This window comes from Choloepus didactylus, chromosome 8 (assembly GCF_015220235.1).
Source record: "Choloepus didactylus isolate mChoDid1 chromosome 8, mChoDid1.pri, whole genome shotgun sequence".
Taxonomy (NCBI): domain Eukaryota; kingdom Metazoa; phylum Chordata; class Mammalia; order Pilosa; family Megalonychidae; genus Choloepus; species Choloepus didactylus.
The window spans coordinates 77,485,859-77,502,598 of record NC_051314.1 but is presented as its reverse complement, the minus strand read 5'-3'; positions in this window follow the sequence as shown (position 1 = coordinate 77,502,598).

The window sequence follows — 16,740 nt, the reverse complement described above, 5'->3', positions numbered from 1 at the left end:
ATCCTGTAAAAATGTGAGACAGGAGTGAATGTTGGCCAAAGCATTAAGTGCTAAATTGACTACCTTGAAGAGTAGCCAATTGTACTGATTTTGGGTTCCTTTTATTTATCAGGGACATCCTGTTCAAAGGATGAAAAGTAACAAATATCCATTGGGCTCCATGACATCTGATGGTGGCAATATCATCCATAAAGTTTCCAAATACTTTTGCTGTTTACTCAGTTGATCCCAAAGGAGTCCCCAGGTTCTGAAGAGGTCTCGGAGAAGGGTGACCTCCTCAAACACCATAGCATCTTGCAAGAGACTGAGGACAGGGCAGGACACCACCTCCTGCAGGTGCAGTAAGTCATAAAGCCCAAGCTTGGCTCAGTGTTGTAGCAACAAGGCTTCAGTGGCTGTGCTAAACTTACAAGATGCTGCTTCTCAGAAGCTGGAAAGAGAGGGTCACAGGCCCTGGGCCTGTGAATGCCTCTGTTTCCAGTATGTGGCCAGCAATTGCCACTGTAATGACAAACAGATGACACCAAGGTGGGCAATTTTTTTACATCAGACACCTGTAGGCCATCCATGGCTGTTGAGATACTAAATGGGTATCCAAATGTCTTAGTTTGTCAGGTTCTATGACAAATACTATATAGTAGTTTGCCTTAACCAACAGGAATTTTGGCTCATGGTTTTGGAGGCTAGAAGTACAAAATTGAGCCATCCGCAAGACTATGCTTTTTCCCCAAATTTGTAGTGCTCAGTGCTGGCTTGCCACACACCTCCAGGTTCCGTGGCTTGTATTTCTGCCTCCTGTCGCAGGAAAATCTCTCTTTGGATCTGCTTTTCTGATTTCCTCTGACTTCCAGGTTCCTCCTGTGAGGCCTTCTCCAATTCTTTGCATCCGTATTTCTTCTGCCTATAATGGAATCCAGTAACATAGATTAAGGCTCACCATGATTCAGGTGGGTCGCACCTTAATTAAAGATAACATCTTCAGAAGTTCCTATTGACAAAGGGTCCATACCCACAGGAATACAGATCAAGATTAATGACATGTCTTTTTTGGGGGTACATAATTCAATCCATCACACCAGTTAAGGGTATATTGTGCCCCTTCAGAAGTGAAAGCAAATCTCTAATACAAGTATAATTATAAGTTACTCATTTGATGAATTCAGTAATTTCAATAATATTTGGTATAGCTTTATAGGTAGGACAGTGGCATCAAATCTGTAGTACCCCACCTTGAGAAAAGTAATTATTTCCAAGTTTAAGAACAGGCCAAATTTCACTCTTAAATAGAGAAGAAGTGGAGATAACCATCCCTTCTCCAAATAGGTTTTGTATAATAGTTTCAATCCTTGAATACCCTGTTTTAATGTACATTAGGCTGCATTAATTATTTTTTTTTTTTGAACATGAATGTTTATAGCAGCAGTATTCATAATAAGCAAAAATTGGAAATGGCCCAAATGTCCATTAACTGATGAGTGGATATACATATTGTGGTAGAGCCATACAATGGAATAGTACTTAGCAATAAAAAGGAATTAACAACATGGATGAATCTCAAAATAATTATGCCAAGAGAGAAATCAGACCAAAAAAAGTACATATTATGTGATTCCATTTATACAAAATTCTAGGAAATTCAAACTAAGCCATAGTGACAGAAAGCAGGTCAGTGATTGTTCAGTGATGGAGGGGTAAAGAGACAGAAAGGGAGGGATTACCAAGGAGCATGAGAAAATTTGGGGGGGAGGGCAATGGATATATTCACTATCTTGATTGTGGTAATGGTTTCACAGATGTATACATGTCAAAAGTTACCAAATTGTACATTTTAAATATGTACAGTTTATTGAACGTCAATTTTACTTCAATAAGACTGTTGTTTTGGGTTGGTTTGTTTTCTTTAAAAAAAAAAAAAAAAAAAACAGCTATCCCAGGGCTGGGACCCAGGAAATGCTTTCTAAGCCTGGCAGAGGAGCAGCCAGAAACAAAAATTCTCCTAAGCATTGAGGGAGAAAAGAGAAAGGGTTCAAATGCTAAGCTTTAGTTTAGGTTTGATCGAATAAACAAAGAGGAGTCACTAGTTTCTTAAGCAACATAGTGAGCTGATGAAAACTGGATGTGGGCAAGATTGTTACGGAAGCTCAAGGAGCAAGAGACTAGAGACAGGAAGACTGGCCCACAAACGATGCGCCTTGTTTTCTCAGTAATTATACTGCAAACACAACTGTGATGTTTCAGTCTTCCATCCCAGAAATGTAAACCAGGACTGAAAATGGAGAGTGCTTTCTCTGGGTACCTCTTAGAGCCTCAAATCTTGTTTATGTGGACCTGATGTTACCAAATTATAGGTAGGGCCATTACCTGGGATGGAGAACTGGCTTACCACCCAACTTAAACAGGGTTGAAGTGAATTGTTCATTAAAACTCAGAGTTAGTCAGCCAAAGTCAGTATTTCTCTTAATATTAATAACATCTAACATTTATGGAATGCTTACTTTGTATCAGATTCTGTACTATGCATATACTATCTCACTTAATTGTCTCTGCAGCCCCTTGAGGTATAGGTACTATTTACTGTTTTGGTTTTACACCTGAAGAAATGAAAGTTTGGAGAGGTTTAGCAACCTATCAAGGCCTGACAGCTAGCAAGTGGCAGAGCCAGTATTTTAACTCGAGCAGTCTGACTCCAGAGCTCACCCTCTTAACCACTGGGCTAAACTACTTCTATCTTCCTATTTTGTCCCAGACTTCCAAACCCAGATGCTCAAATCCATTTACTATTATAGACACAAAAATATTAGAGCCATAGAATCTTAGAATTGGAAGGGGCTGTAGAACCCTCTCTTCCCAGCCAACACAGCAATCTCCTCTAAAGTGTCCCTAACAAGTGGCTATTCCATCTCAACTTCTAACATTTCCGGCAACAAGTACACCACATCATAAAGTAACCCATTCCACCTTAAGTAGCTCATATTTTAGAGAGTAATTTCTCGCTGAGCTGAAGTCTATCATCCTGAAACTTCTACCAGGTCCTGTTAATTCCACACAGAATGTCTAGTTCTCTTCTACCTGACAGTCCTTTAATGATGAAGGCAGTTATAATGTTCCCTCTTCACCCAAAGCTCTTTCCCAGAGCTCATTCATTCAGCCATTTCTTATATGATATGGTTTAGAGACACTTCACTTTCCTTATTGCCTTTTTAAAATATGTTCCAGCTTGTTAATGTCCTCTTAAACATGGCATCTAGAATGGAACATAAAACTCGATGGGCTGGCCAGCAGAGACCCAGATGGGACTGAAACTACCCCGATCCATTCACTAGCATTCTTAGTCCAAACTCAAGACTCGTTAGCATTTTTGACATTGTCAACTAAAACCCTCAGTTCTTTTTCACATGTACTACCATTAAGTTCTACCGCCTTGTCCTTAAAGGTTTTGCATTAAAAGGAGCATTAGAAACTTTTATTGTGGTCCTTCCCATTTTATAACCCTGGGTCTGTTCTGGACTTTAGCCTTTATGACTCAATTCCTAGAGGTTTGTGATACTCTTTGGTCTTTGTCTATGGAAGCCTAGCCCTCCTTTCATTGTCAATACGACATATCCTTTTCAAATCTGAGCCCATCAGAGAATAATCTACGAGGCCACTTTAGTTTGCTAACTCTCTCCCTTTTTAATTTCTCACTGGAATTTTTACAATTTTTTTTTACAGTTCTAAACTTTATTCTTGAAATCCCTCTCCTTCTTGAGCTATCTTTCTCTTTTGATGTTTGGCCAGGAGATCATACTTATCTTTTCTCTGATCCTTTTGAAGTCTACAATCCCTGTGCCCACCCCAGCTGCTGCTGCAAAAAAAAGCTTAATTAACCTATCTGCCATGCCCAGCATTCTTTTGCTTAACAAATCCAGATGGCACGGTCACGTTCCCCAAAATTCTTGCCACTTTCACTTTGCTAACCAGATTTTCCTTATTTATTGTCAGGATTAAATAAGTGAGGATTTCCCCCACTGCTTCTTCAGACTTATGAGAGTTATAATTATCAGCAAGACAGTCAAGAATTTATCTGATGTGTTGCTGTTAGAATAATGAAACTACCAGGAGATATTTAGATAGTTATGTCTCTGATCGTCATTTCTCGCCTAGCTTTATGAAATCCTATTCATATCTTTTATCTTTATGGGCAGTTTCTTATATACCTTCACAACTACAGTCACTTTCATTTCTCCCTTTCATTCTCATGGAATGCTTTCCACTCACTGGCCAATGAATTACTAGTTACACCTTCTTGATATATTACTATTTTTCTTCTTCTACACGGTATCCCTCTGAACCAGGTTCACCCCTCCTTTTCCAGCTGCCAATCAGAAGTCCCATCCTACCAAGTCTGAATGATACCTATAAAACTGTGTTTTCTGCCTTGCATTAACAGCTTACATTCACATTATTACCCATATTCTGGGTGTTGGTGCCTAGGTATTCGAGACCTTAAGTATCATTGCTGACCCTCTTTGTTTTTTCTTGAGAATTACTAGGCACTGCCTTAGCTTTAGTTTCTCTTTCTTTATTACACTTGTATTCTATATAGCTTCCAGAAACATTATAGGTACTAACATAACACAGAGCCCCCACTATGCCTTACTGGAGGAATTTGTTTTTAATGAGCTGACAAGGCATCATCATCATCATCATTATCAACATTATCCTATATTTTCCTGGGCTCTTGTTCCTGGTGTCCTTTATTTTATTATTATTATTTTTTAACTTTCAGACTAATAAAAAAGTTGCAATAAGCAGTACAAAGAATTACCATATATCCTTCACTCAGCTACTCCAAATGTTACCTACCATCTTACATAACCACAGTAACTAAAAATAGTATTGGTATAATACTATTAACTAATCTATCAATCTTATTCAAATTTCACCAATTGTACCACCAATGTACTTTTTCTGGTCCAAGATCCAGTCCAGGGTCACACATTACAGTACGTTCTATGTCTCCTTGGTCTCTTTAATCAGCAACAGCTCCTCCGTCTTTCTTTGTCTTTCTTGACCTTGACACTTTTGAGAACTTCTGACTCCTTCAAATGAACATGATAACAGGCAACTAGGAGAGCTCCTCATTCCTCTCAATATGACAGATGCCGCTGTGTCCTTCGTCAAGGACTTCCTGGCAGGTGGGGTAGCCGCGGCCATCTCCAAGACCGCGGTAGCGCCCATTGAGCGGGTCAAGCTGCTGCTGCAGGTACGGCCTGAGATCCCAGAGCCCGACCAGGAAGTCGGGGGCTCCCCAGGGGCGGAGGGGATTACTGGGGAATCATTCGGGGAAGTGGCAAGTTGAGGTGGCGGCAGAGTCGGACCAAAAAGCAGACTTGAGGGAGGTCCTTTAGTGACCTGAAGTTCTGGGTCTAGGCAGGGGCCGCAGCCGGAGGGAGGTGAGGGAGACCAGGGCCGCGGCCCCTGCCCCGGGCTTTGGGATTAAGGGCAGAGCCTGAAAGCCGCGCTAGAAAGACGAACGCCGGGCCTTACCGGAGACCTCAAGGTCGCGGCAAGGAGAGAGCCTGGCGGAGCCCATGCGAGCCGCCCCGAAGGCCCGGCCGCCGGCGGGCGCCGGGAAGCGCGTGTGCTTGCTACGTCCGCCCCCGCGCAGCCGCCGCCACTGTCCTCCGCCTGCCTGCCGCGCAGCGCGCCTCGCACGCTCCGGCCCTAGGGGGCGCTCCCGGACGAGAGCATTAATTATTTTAAATGGTGTGATGGTCCATCCCACTTGATCAAGTGGTAATGACTTAATTTAATTTTAATTTCTTTACTCACTGGGTTGGAGCACTCATGTCCATTAAGGATTATTTAGGGCAATGGGTGTTATGGCCTTGGAGAATTTAGTCAAGGAAATAGTTCCTATGTTGATATGAGGCAAAGTTCTTTGTCCTCTATTTTATGTTCATTCACTCCCCTAAGATTATAGGAAGTACATATCATGAAATCTCAAGGTATCTATATAATTTAAAAGACAACATTGATTAAGACAATTTGATATGTTTCAACAACTACTATGCTTAATTCAGAACAAATGTTGTGGAAGTCCAATAGTCAATCCACATTGTTTTATCTTTTTCTGTTGTATAAATTGTTTTAATAAATTTTGGATTTCTATAGTATCAAATTGGCATCTCTGTTTTAGTTTTGTTTCCTTCCTCTATATCCTGATTTCCCTCCCTCCCTCTTCCTTCCTTCCTTCCTTTCCTTCCTTCCTTCTTTCCTTCCTTTCTCTCTTTATTTATTGATATACTCTGAGGAAGAGGTTCTCTCTACCCTGCTCATATTTATAAATTTCTTCCTCCAAAGAGCCTCAAATCAATATCCTCAGTATTAGTGGCCTCTCTCCAGCCAGATGGATGTGCCTGAGAGATATTATTGGTATTTTCCCCTAGAATTCTGAAGATTAAGTGCTTTATAGCAGGAGAGTCATTCAAATCATTTGCAGCAAAAAAGCATTTTGTAGGGTCTTTTTGAGCCATCTTTTCTTAGGAGTGCAGAGCTTACCAGGCCACATAAAGACTTTTTTTTCTTCTCTACTGATGATCTTTACACTCTCTAATGACCTTACTTTCATGAGAAACCACTGAATGAGCAAATATATCTCAGAAGGTATAAGTCTTTCCCTAAGACTCGTGGGACCAGGGACAATGCCTGGTTGAGACACACAATCAACACTAATGAGGTAAGAGTCATTCCCCTGTGCTTTGCATTAGTCATAATTTGTGCTAGAATCAAGACCCATTTTTTTATTCTAAGACATACAGATATAACTGGGATGAGAAACATAACTGAGGGACAATTTAAGGAGGACCTTAATTCCATACACCTGCCCCTAAATGCCAATTACCTAAATTTCTGACTTAGATTGGTAAACTCTATAACAGAGGCTTGGTAGAAGTCAGTAAATGCAGCACAAAGCAGCACAGCTCAAAGTGTCTGCTCCCCAGAGGATAAAAGAGCCAATTAGCAATCCAAAGCCAAAAGGATAAACCCCTGGTGATGGTCAACAACTTGACAACCTTGCTCACAGTGACAACTGTTGTAGGTACTTGAAAGAAGCAGGATGTGGATGCCTGAGAAAATATGGATCAGATGTCAAGACTGATGATGCTGCACACACACCAAGAGGACAGGAAAATGCTCCTTACTCATGTAATGAAGCTTTCTTGTAGTTTTTAATGGTGATTTTGGTTTGTCTTAATTTACAGGGTTGCTATGATAAACCACACAGTGTGTTTACCTAAACAGTAGAAATTTACTGTCTTGGAATGAAGCCATTGCAATAAATAAATTTATGGTTTTGGATGCTTTAAGTCCAACATAAAGGATTTGGCAGGGCTTGCTTTCTCCTTGAGACTGAAGAATTCCAGCAAACCTCTGACATATGTTGATCTTTTTCTCCTTGTTCTGATTTACACTAACATTTAGCTTCTACTTCTGCATCCAATTTTCTTTGTTTATAAGAACTGTATCAGTCAGGATTCTCCAGAGAAATAGAACCAGCAACATGTAAAAATTAAGTGATTTAATACAGGAAATGGCTTATGCAACCAAAGGGATTGACATGTACAAATTCTATACAGCAGGCCATAAGCTGGGAACTTGATGGCGATGTGACATTCTGCAGGAGAAGCCACAAATTTGGAACTACAATGAAGGTGATTGCCTGAAGTAAGGATAGAAATGCTCCTTTCTGATTGCTGAAATACTCAGTTCTCTTTTTAAGGAAACCAACTGATTTGTTGAGGAGATTCCTTTCATTGCTGAAAGCAGTATCCTTCTTGATTATATATATAATCAGTCAAAAATTCAGTCAACTGACTTATGATCTACATTCTTTAAATATACTTACACTAACAATCAGGCCAGTGCTTGCTTGACCAAACAACTGGACACCATTACTTAGCCACACTGGTGCATGAAATTAACTATCCCAAAGAATTCAGCTATATTGAATTAAAGAAATAATCTGTGGAAACCACATTTACCTTAATGATTTCCACATGAAATTTTAAAATATTATACACAATGTGAGAATCTAGGAATGCAAACTGTTGTGAATGAGATTTCTAGGAAAGAGAAATTTCTAAGGAAAATATACATGGGAGTTTTGAGATGGGGGTCTATCAGAGTGAGGGTGATGATTGTCAGGTTTCCCCTTATACTGAGTATATATGTGACAAATAGGAATAGAAAAATCAAAACATTTAGCTCTGGATCAACTGTAAATCCCAGAAGGGTGAACTCTTTCACAGATGTCTGATTTTTCATTTCTTATTGTTGATTTCTGACAGATCTGTAAAGACCAAAAAAAACAATAATTCAATGATATGAGGGTTACTTTTTTTCATTTCATCTGCTGGTTTAAGAAACATATAAGATTTATATTGAGACAATATGTTAAGCAATGAGTTTCTCTGAATTCTTAAAACATGTGTGAACAAGTAAAGCAAGTCTATACTGGTATCTGGCTTTTAGGTCACTGACCATGTAATATTGTGTGTCATAATATTGATATGACTAACACATGGGTATATGAAAAATAAAAAAAAAAAACTTATCAAATGGGTTTAATTACTTCAATTATTTCTATACATCAAATGAGATTTAATCATGAGTGAACCACCAATGTGGGATAATATATAAAATATAATATATTGCTTTAATTATTGATAAACTACTATACCAAAGATGTTGTGTTCTAATGATTTTCTAAAGAAAAACTTGAAGTTTGTTTTGTTTAGAGAATTCTTTTCTTTAGTGAAGATGTTTAATGAAAGTCTTGCCTATACAATAATTAGTAACTTAAGTAAACATAAGGACCAAGAAAACTAATATTTAAGTAATTATAAACAGACTCAGAAATCAAAGATTTTCCTTTTTGAATTCAACAATAATGTATCTTCCTTTAAAAAGAGATTCTGATGACCAAAGTTGTCAGCTGACTGAATTATGAATTAGATATAAAATGGAAAAATTAAATCAATTCAGAAGTGGAAAATATACTTACAATTATATTGTGCCATGTGGAAGCAGTTTGAGTGCTCAAATCCAAATATTTAGTTTCTATACTTTAACTGAAAGTCAGTATTTGATTCTTTACTTCTGGAGAACTTAATAGAATTCCCATCTTGCTTCTGCCTTTGGTTTTATTACAACATGACCCACTTATATGGTGTGTAGCTTAACTTTGTCAAGATAATCTTCTTAGTGAGACGGTAATATGGGAATGAGTCTAATAGAAACCCTATTCTTAAAAAAGGAGGAAGCCCTGTTGGAAAGGTGACTATACCAGTTTGTATATATATCATGACCGCCAGAAAAAGCCATATTCTTTAATGCAATCCTGTGTGGGCAGACATATTGATGTTGATTAGATTGTAATTCTTTGATTGAATGTTTCCATGGAGATGTGACCCACACAACAGGCGATAACTCTGACTGGATAATTTCCATGGATGTGTGGCCATGCCCATTCAGTGTGGGCTTTGATTAGTTTACTGGAACACTATATAAGCTCAGACAGAAGGAGCGAGTTTGACACAGCCAAGAAGGACACTTTGAAGGAGGCACAGGAGATGACAGTCTAGCTGCAGCTGAGAGACACATTTTGAAGATGGACGTTGGAAGCTGACACTGACATTTTGGAGAACACCATTTTGAAACACAACCTGGGAGCAAGCAGATGCCAGCCACGTGCCTTCCCAGCTAACAGAGGTTTTCAGACACCATCAGCCATCCTTCAGTGAAGGTACCCTGTGTTGATGCTTTACCTTGGACATTTTATGGCCTTAAGACTATAACTTTGTAACCAAATAAACCCCCTTTATAGAAGCCAATCCATCTGTGGTATTTTGCATTCTGGCAGCATTAGTATATAGTGACATATCCCCGATTGCTGGAAGAAGTTGTGTCCAATCTAGAAACAAAGAATCCAGGGGGTCCTGAAAATTGTGATCCATGAAAGATTTGTAAACATGATGAGAATCATGAGTGACCTCATCAATGGTAACAGCTCTGTGAGCAGACCTAACCAGCAGTCAATCTGTGTAAAATGAAAGTCTGAGGTTCAGGTAGTATTGCAGAGTCTTTCATTGAGTCAGTGTCTTCGGTACTAAAATGTTGCTCAGAAATAAAGCTGGAGGCTCTGGGAATGGGAGGGGATTGAAGTAAAATGAGCCCTCATTATGGGTTGGAAATTGATAAAGGATAAGGATTCAAAACCAGAGATAAAGCATTCCTGAAATGTTAGTATCCTAAAAAAAAAAAAGAGAGAGAGAGGAAAAAAAGAAAAAATAATTATAAATAAAAAAGAAATGAAAAAAATGGGACCCTTGTTTGCAGATTTAGGGCTATCGTTACAGTGAAACAGGCAAATTGAAATGATAAAATTATATATTTTGCTGATTAATTAAGCAAAGCCTTAACTTCATAAGAGGTATAGTCCTCAATCCATGAGTGAGAATTAAGAATTAATAGCTATGAGAAAGAGGTGAGCTGTATGGCATAAGTATGACAGTCATTGAGTCAGAAAACATTTGAAATGTAAGGGACTCTCTCAGGTTGCTCCATCCAAGGTCAGGCATTTAACATCTGCTTCCAAAAAATTCCATGAAAATAAAAAGAGTTTTCACATCCTATTAGCTGAGAATACCCAATTAATAGAATATCTTCCTTGTCACAAAATAATTCTTGAGAAAGAAAGATGAGGTGTGAAATCTTAATTTCTTCCCAGTCCAGAGAGAGATAAGTATTTTCTAAATGATCTTTCCAACATAAACAGACTTTTAATCATTTTTTTCACAAACTACTCCATGGAATTGTTATAGGAAAATAATTAAAATGTCTCTGGAGAGAGATGGTACTGAATGAGTGTACAATGGAGTTAAGTTGAAAAATTTTAATTGGTGTCTAAGGAACTCATTTTTTGGCCATTACACTTCAGAGAGGTATATAATGTAAGCAACAGCAGTGAGGGGATAACAGTCTTAGAAATATTTTGACTTTTATACTGTAAGTATTTGTTCTGGTTTGCTAATGCTGCCATTATGCAAAATACCAGAAATGGTTTGGCTTTTATAAAAGGAATTTATTAGGTCACAAATTTATAGTTCTAAGGTGATAAAAGTGTCCAACTAAGGAAGGCATCAAACAAGAGGATACCTTCACTGAAGAAAGGCCAGTGGTGTCCGGAATACCTCTGTTATCTCGGAAGGCATGTGGCTGGTGTCCTTCACTCCCGGGTTGTCTTTTTGCTTCTGATTCCAGTGGCTTTCTCTCTAAGTGTCTGCAGTCCTCTCTCAGCTTCTCCAGGGCAAACTCTGAGCTTCATCTCAAGGCATCTCCAAGCATGTCCAAGTGTCAGCAAGCATCTCTACAAAAACCTCTCTCAGCTGCTCTGAGCTCCTTCTGTCTGTGAGCTCTTTTATAGGACTCCAGGGATTTAATTAAGACCCACCCTGAATGGGCTGGGTCCTCATCTCCATGGAAATAATTTAAGCAAATGTTTCCACCCTCACCAACAGATTAGTCACTCTGCCCCCACAAAATTTCATTAAAGTATATGGATTTTCTGGGGGACATGATATATATCCAAACTGGCACAGTATTATTTTTATTTTAACCTGGTTCTGCCCTTGGTGTCATTCTTCCTTCATTTGTCTCTTCTCTGTCCATTTTGATACAAGCTGGCAGTGGTTCTGCTCATATAAATTTTGTAAAACCTTGTCCACTTTGCAGGCAGTTCACAGTAATCCAAACCATCAGACAGAAGGACTTTCCCCATATCCTTTGGCATGACTGTATTTCCAGTCTTGACTTCCACTGAAATGGCTGACTGGATCCGTGTTCAGGTAAACCCTCACATGGAATCTTACTCTCCAGGGACTCACGTTCCAGAACCTTAGGGAAGTTCCTGATAGAGCTGCTTCTGGACGTAGTCTCAGAGCACACTATATAGATGGGCTCAGAATTTTCCAAACCATCAGATTCTGGTTTCTTTGAGGGTGATGTTGGCCTCATAGAATGAGCTGAGAGTGTTCCTTCCTCTTCAATATTTTGGAAGTGTTTGAGCAGGATTAGTGTTAATCCATCTTATAATATTTGGTAAAATTCACTAGTGAAGCCATCTAGTCCTGGAATTTTCTTTGTTGGAAAGTTTTTCATTACTAATTCCATGTATTTGCATATTATTGGTTGTTAATATGTTCTATTTCTTCTTGAATCAGAAAAAGTAGTTTCTAGGAATTTATCCATTTCATATAGATTATACAATTTCTTGGTATACAGTTGTTCATAGTATCCTCTTACTCTTTTTATTTCTTTGGGCTAGTAGTAATGCTCCCCTTTTGTTTCTGTTTTGAGTGATATGTGTCTTCCCTCTTTTTAATTTGTCAGTCTAGCTAAGGGTTTGTTGATTTTATTTTCAAAGAACAAACTTTTGTTTTTATTGATTCTCTCTATTGATAACTTTTATTGTCTAATGCATTTATCTCTGTACTAATCTTTGTGGTTTCTTTCCTTTTACTATCCTTGGGTTTAATTTGCTCTTATTTTTCTAGATCTTCTAGTTATAAGTTTTCTGATTTGAGATCTTTCTTCTTTTTTAAAGTAAACATGTAAAGTTGTGAATATCCCTCTCAGCATGAGATTTGCTTCATTCTGTAAGTTTTGATATGCTTTGTTTTCATTTTCATTCCCATCAAGATATATCTTAATTTCCCATGATTTCTTCTATCATCCATTGGTCATTTAATCATGCATTGTTTAATTCCATATATTTGTTATTCCATTTCTCTCTCTGTTATTGATTTCTAGCTTCATTCCATTTTTGTCAGAGTAAATAGATTTTATGATTTCAATACTTCAGAAGTCATTGAGAATTATTTTATTACATAACAAGTGGCCCATCCTGGAGCATGATCCAAGGGCACTAGAGAAGCTGCTGATGGACATTGTATTGGTCTCCTTGGTTTATAGATTTGTTCAAAGTTTCTATTTCTTTTTTTCATCTTCAGTCTAAATGCTCTCTACATTATGGAAATTTGTATATTTAAGTACTTACTAATAATGGTGAATTATCTACTTCTTCCTTCAAATATGTCAATATGTGCTGCCTATATTTTGGGGCTCTGCCCTTAGTCGCATATATATTTATAAAAGTTATGTCTTCTTATTGAATTGTCCCCACTTTTAGTATATTCTGACCTTCTTTTTTCTTCACAACTATTTTTGACTTAAAATCCATTTTATCTGATATAAGCGTAGCTACCCAAATTCTGTCTTGATTACTATTTGCATGGCAAATTTTTTCCATCCTTTCAAATTCAGCCTGCTTGTGTCTGAATTTAAAGTGAGTCTCTTATAAGGAACATGTGGTTGGGTCATGTTTGCTTTTATCCTTTCTGCCAATCTTTGACTTTTGAACAGAGAGGTTCATCCATTGACAGTTAAAGTAACTACCGATAATGCAGTGCTTTCTTCTATCATTTTGGTGTATAGTCTTTGTAAGTCTTATACCAGTTTTGTCCCTCAATCCTTCCAATAATTCCTATTTGCATATTTATTTGGTATATTTATGTTTTATACAGTATTATTTTATACACTGTCTCATTTCTTTCTCTATATATTTTCATTTATTTTCTTTGTGGTTACCATATGCAAATTTGTATAGCATTCACATTTGATCTAATACCTATTTAATTTCAAGAGTATACACTTACACTATTCTTGTTCCCTGATGTCCCTAGCTATTTGTTGTGCTTATTACAAATTACACCTTTAAATTGGTATTTCCTAAGCCACAGAGTTATCATTACTCTTTACACATTTGCATTTTCAAACCTGTAGGAAATATGAAGTAGGGTTATATACCAAGAATTACAGCACTTATTACTAGCATTGATAGTCATCTATATGGTTACCTTTAGCAGAAGGCTTTATTGTTTTCTGTAGCTATTACCCACTGTCTAGTGTCCTTTCTTTAAAATCTGAAGAACTCACTTTAGGGCAGGTCTAGTAGTTACAAACTCCCCCAGATTTTTTTTTCATGGAATATCTTATTGCTCCCATATTTTTTGAATGTCTGTCTTTCTGTTATCAGTTTTAAAATATTTCATCCTACTGCCTTTTGGCTTCTATGGTCTCAGATGTGAAATCAACACTTAATATTATTGGGACTTTTTGCATGTAACATGTTTTCCTTGCAGCTTTCATAACTCTCTCCTTATCATTTGCATTTGATAGTTTGACTACTATGTGTCTGGGTTTTTTTCTGTTTTTTTTTTGTTTTTTTTAATTTTACCCTGTCTGGAGTTCATTGGGCTTCTTGGATGAGCAAACTGATGCTTTCTGCTATATTTGGGAAGTTTTCAACCATTGTGTCTTTGACTATTCCTTCTGCCCCTTTCTCTCTTCTCTTTCTGGGATCCTGTAATATTATCATAAACTATTTTGATTTTGAAATAGTTTTTTTTTCCTGCATCTCAGCATCTCTCATTCATTCTCAATCTCTCTCTCATTCTTTCATTCATTCATGAAAGAATGAAAGCTCTAAAGTGCTTTTGAAACCATCTAAGGCATTTTTAATTATAGCAACTGTGGTGTTCAACCCCAGTATTACTGTTTGGAACTTTTTAAAATTTCACATTATTGAAATTCCTCTACAAGTTACTCATTGTTTTCCCAATATCATTTAATTATTTTTCTGTATTTCTCTTTGTCTCTTTCAGCATACTAATTATCACTTCTTAAAAGTCTTTTTTTGGGATTTTCACTCTTATCTCCTTAATTCATATTTGCTGCATTTTTGATCCAGATCTTTCAGATGGGCCATCATTTCCTATAATTTTGTTTGACTTGTAATCTTTCCTTGCACATTGGGCATTTTAATATTTTAAGGGGTAAACCTGGGATTTCTTCCCTGAACTGTCTGCACCATGAGTTTGTTTCAAGTTCATGTCATGACAGATTTCTTTGCATATCAGGAGCTAATATAACCAAATAAAGCAAAGCAAAAACACCTTTCACAGTCTTTGCAATTGTCTATTGATATTCCAGGTCTTTTTTTCAGAGTTGAGCCGTCCTATCAAAAAGATCAACCTAAGTCTTTTTCGGAGACTAGGTCTTATCCTGAGCTTCTGTTTGCTTGTGACCTTAGGAATCCACATTATGGGAATTCAAATGCCCCTTGTACTCCCTATGAAATAGATTTTCTCCCTCTCCTGGGTACTCCATTTTATGACTTAAAGCAGGTAAGCCTTTCCCCCAAGCTGCTTTGACTTAATTGCTCCTTACACTGCTTTAGCTGTCCCTAGTTGCTATGCTGGGGGGAAAATTCTGGGAGGGTGAGTGTAAGATGTGTTTCCTAGGTGAATATTCAAACAACTTTACAAATGATTGGCATTGACACACCAGCACCCCAGTTTTCCCACAGGAGTTATTCTGCCCATGTCAGAACAGGGCCAGGTACCAATAATGGGAACAGAGGCTGGCTCTCCGTCATGCTGAGAGGGGTGGGGAAGAGACCAGTGAGTGCACAGGGAGTTTCTCTTTGGGGGCTGTGTTTTCTTAATTTGCGACTTGCTTAGTTACTGCAAACCTTTAACTGTTTTCCATAGCTTTGAGGATGGTTACTGTCTTTCAGACTCCTCTTCCATTTTTGTTTGAGGGGCGTAGGACCAATGGCTGCCCTCATGGCTGCCCCCCTGAGATCTGAAGGAGCTGACCAAAAGCAATGGTCAGTACTCAGAACACACACCCCATATTTTTGAGGACTAGGTCTTTAGGTCCCAAACTAGCGTCAGCCAGCAAGCCAGGAGGCTGGAATCATATCACTCTACTGTCTGCCATGAGCCTATTTTGTGGGGGATAGTAACTGATACAGAGAGGGTGAGTATTGCTCATATTTACCACATTTTACTAGCCTCTTCCTTCAGCTCTTACTTCTATGCTGCACAGTGTTCCTCTACACTCTGGAGTTTCAAAATAGTTGATTCACACAGTTCCTGCCAGTTCAGTGGCTGTTTATGTAAATAGATTGATTCCTGGAGACTCCTACTCTGTTAGGTTTCCCAAATCCTCCTTCACTGCATCATATTTCATTTTATAAATTGCTATATGCCTCTGATAAGTTAACATTTTCTCTGATATGCAAGTAAAGGTGAGGCTGATCAACCAAATCCAAACTTGAACTGTGTTGAAGTGAAGCTGGATTATATTTAGCTAGACTCAACCTAAAATGTGTTCATTTTAGGTTGTTCATTCCGTTTTCTAATTTTTGGCTCTCCAAAGATTCTAACTGATACTCTGGGATTCGGCTGCTTTGTACTGAGATTCTTCAGGCATCTCTGTAGTCTTTTAAGACTCCTGCCCAATTCTTCTTTGAAGTTTGGCAAGCAGCCAACTCCAGATTTGAGACCCTCCATCACCTACAATTTTGTCACTTAACGCTTAGGCAGCTGCCAAAATCTTAGGTAGTTTATCAGTCCTCCCATGGAAGCCCTCTGCCATGGACCCAGTTTGTCTTGTAGATGCATAAAAGCCCTGGGCTTTGAAAATCATCAGTGCCAATTCAATGCTCCTTAGTGTGATTTTAACTAGCTGTAGTTTGTATTCTCAGTGGGGGTCCCTTCCACTGTTAATAATTTTTTTCCAAAATACTGGTAGACTGCTTGATCTGCTTAAATCTTTAGCCTCACCTCT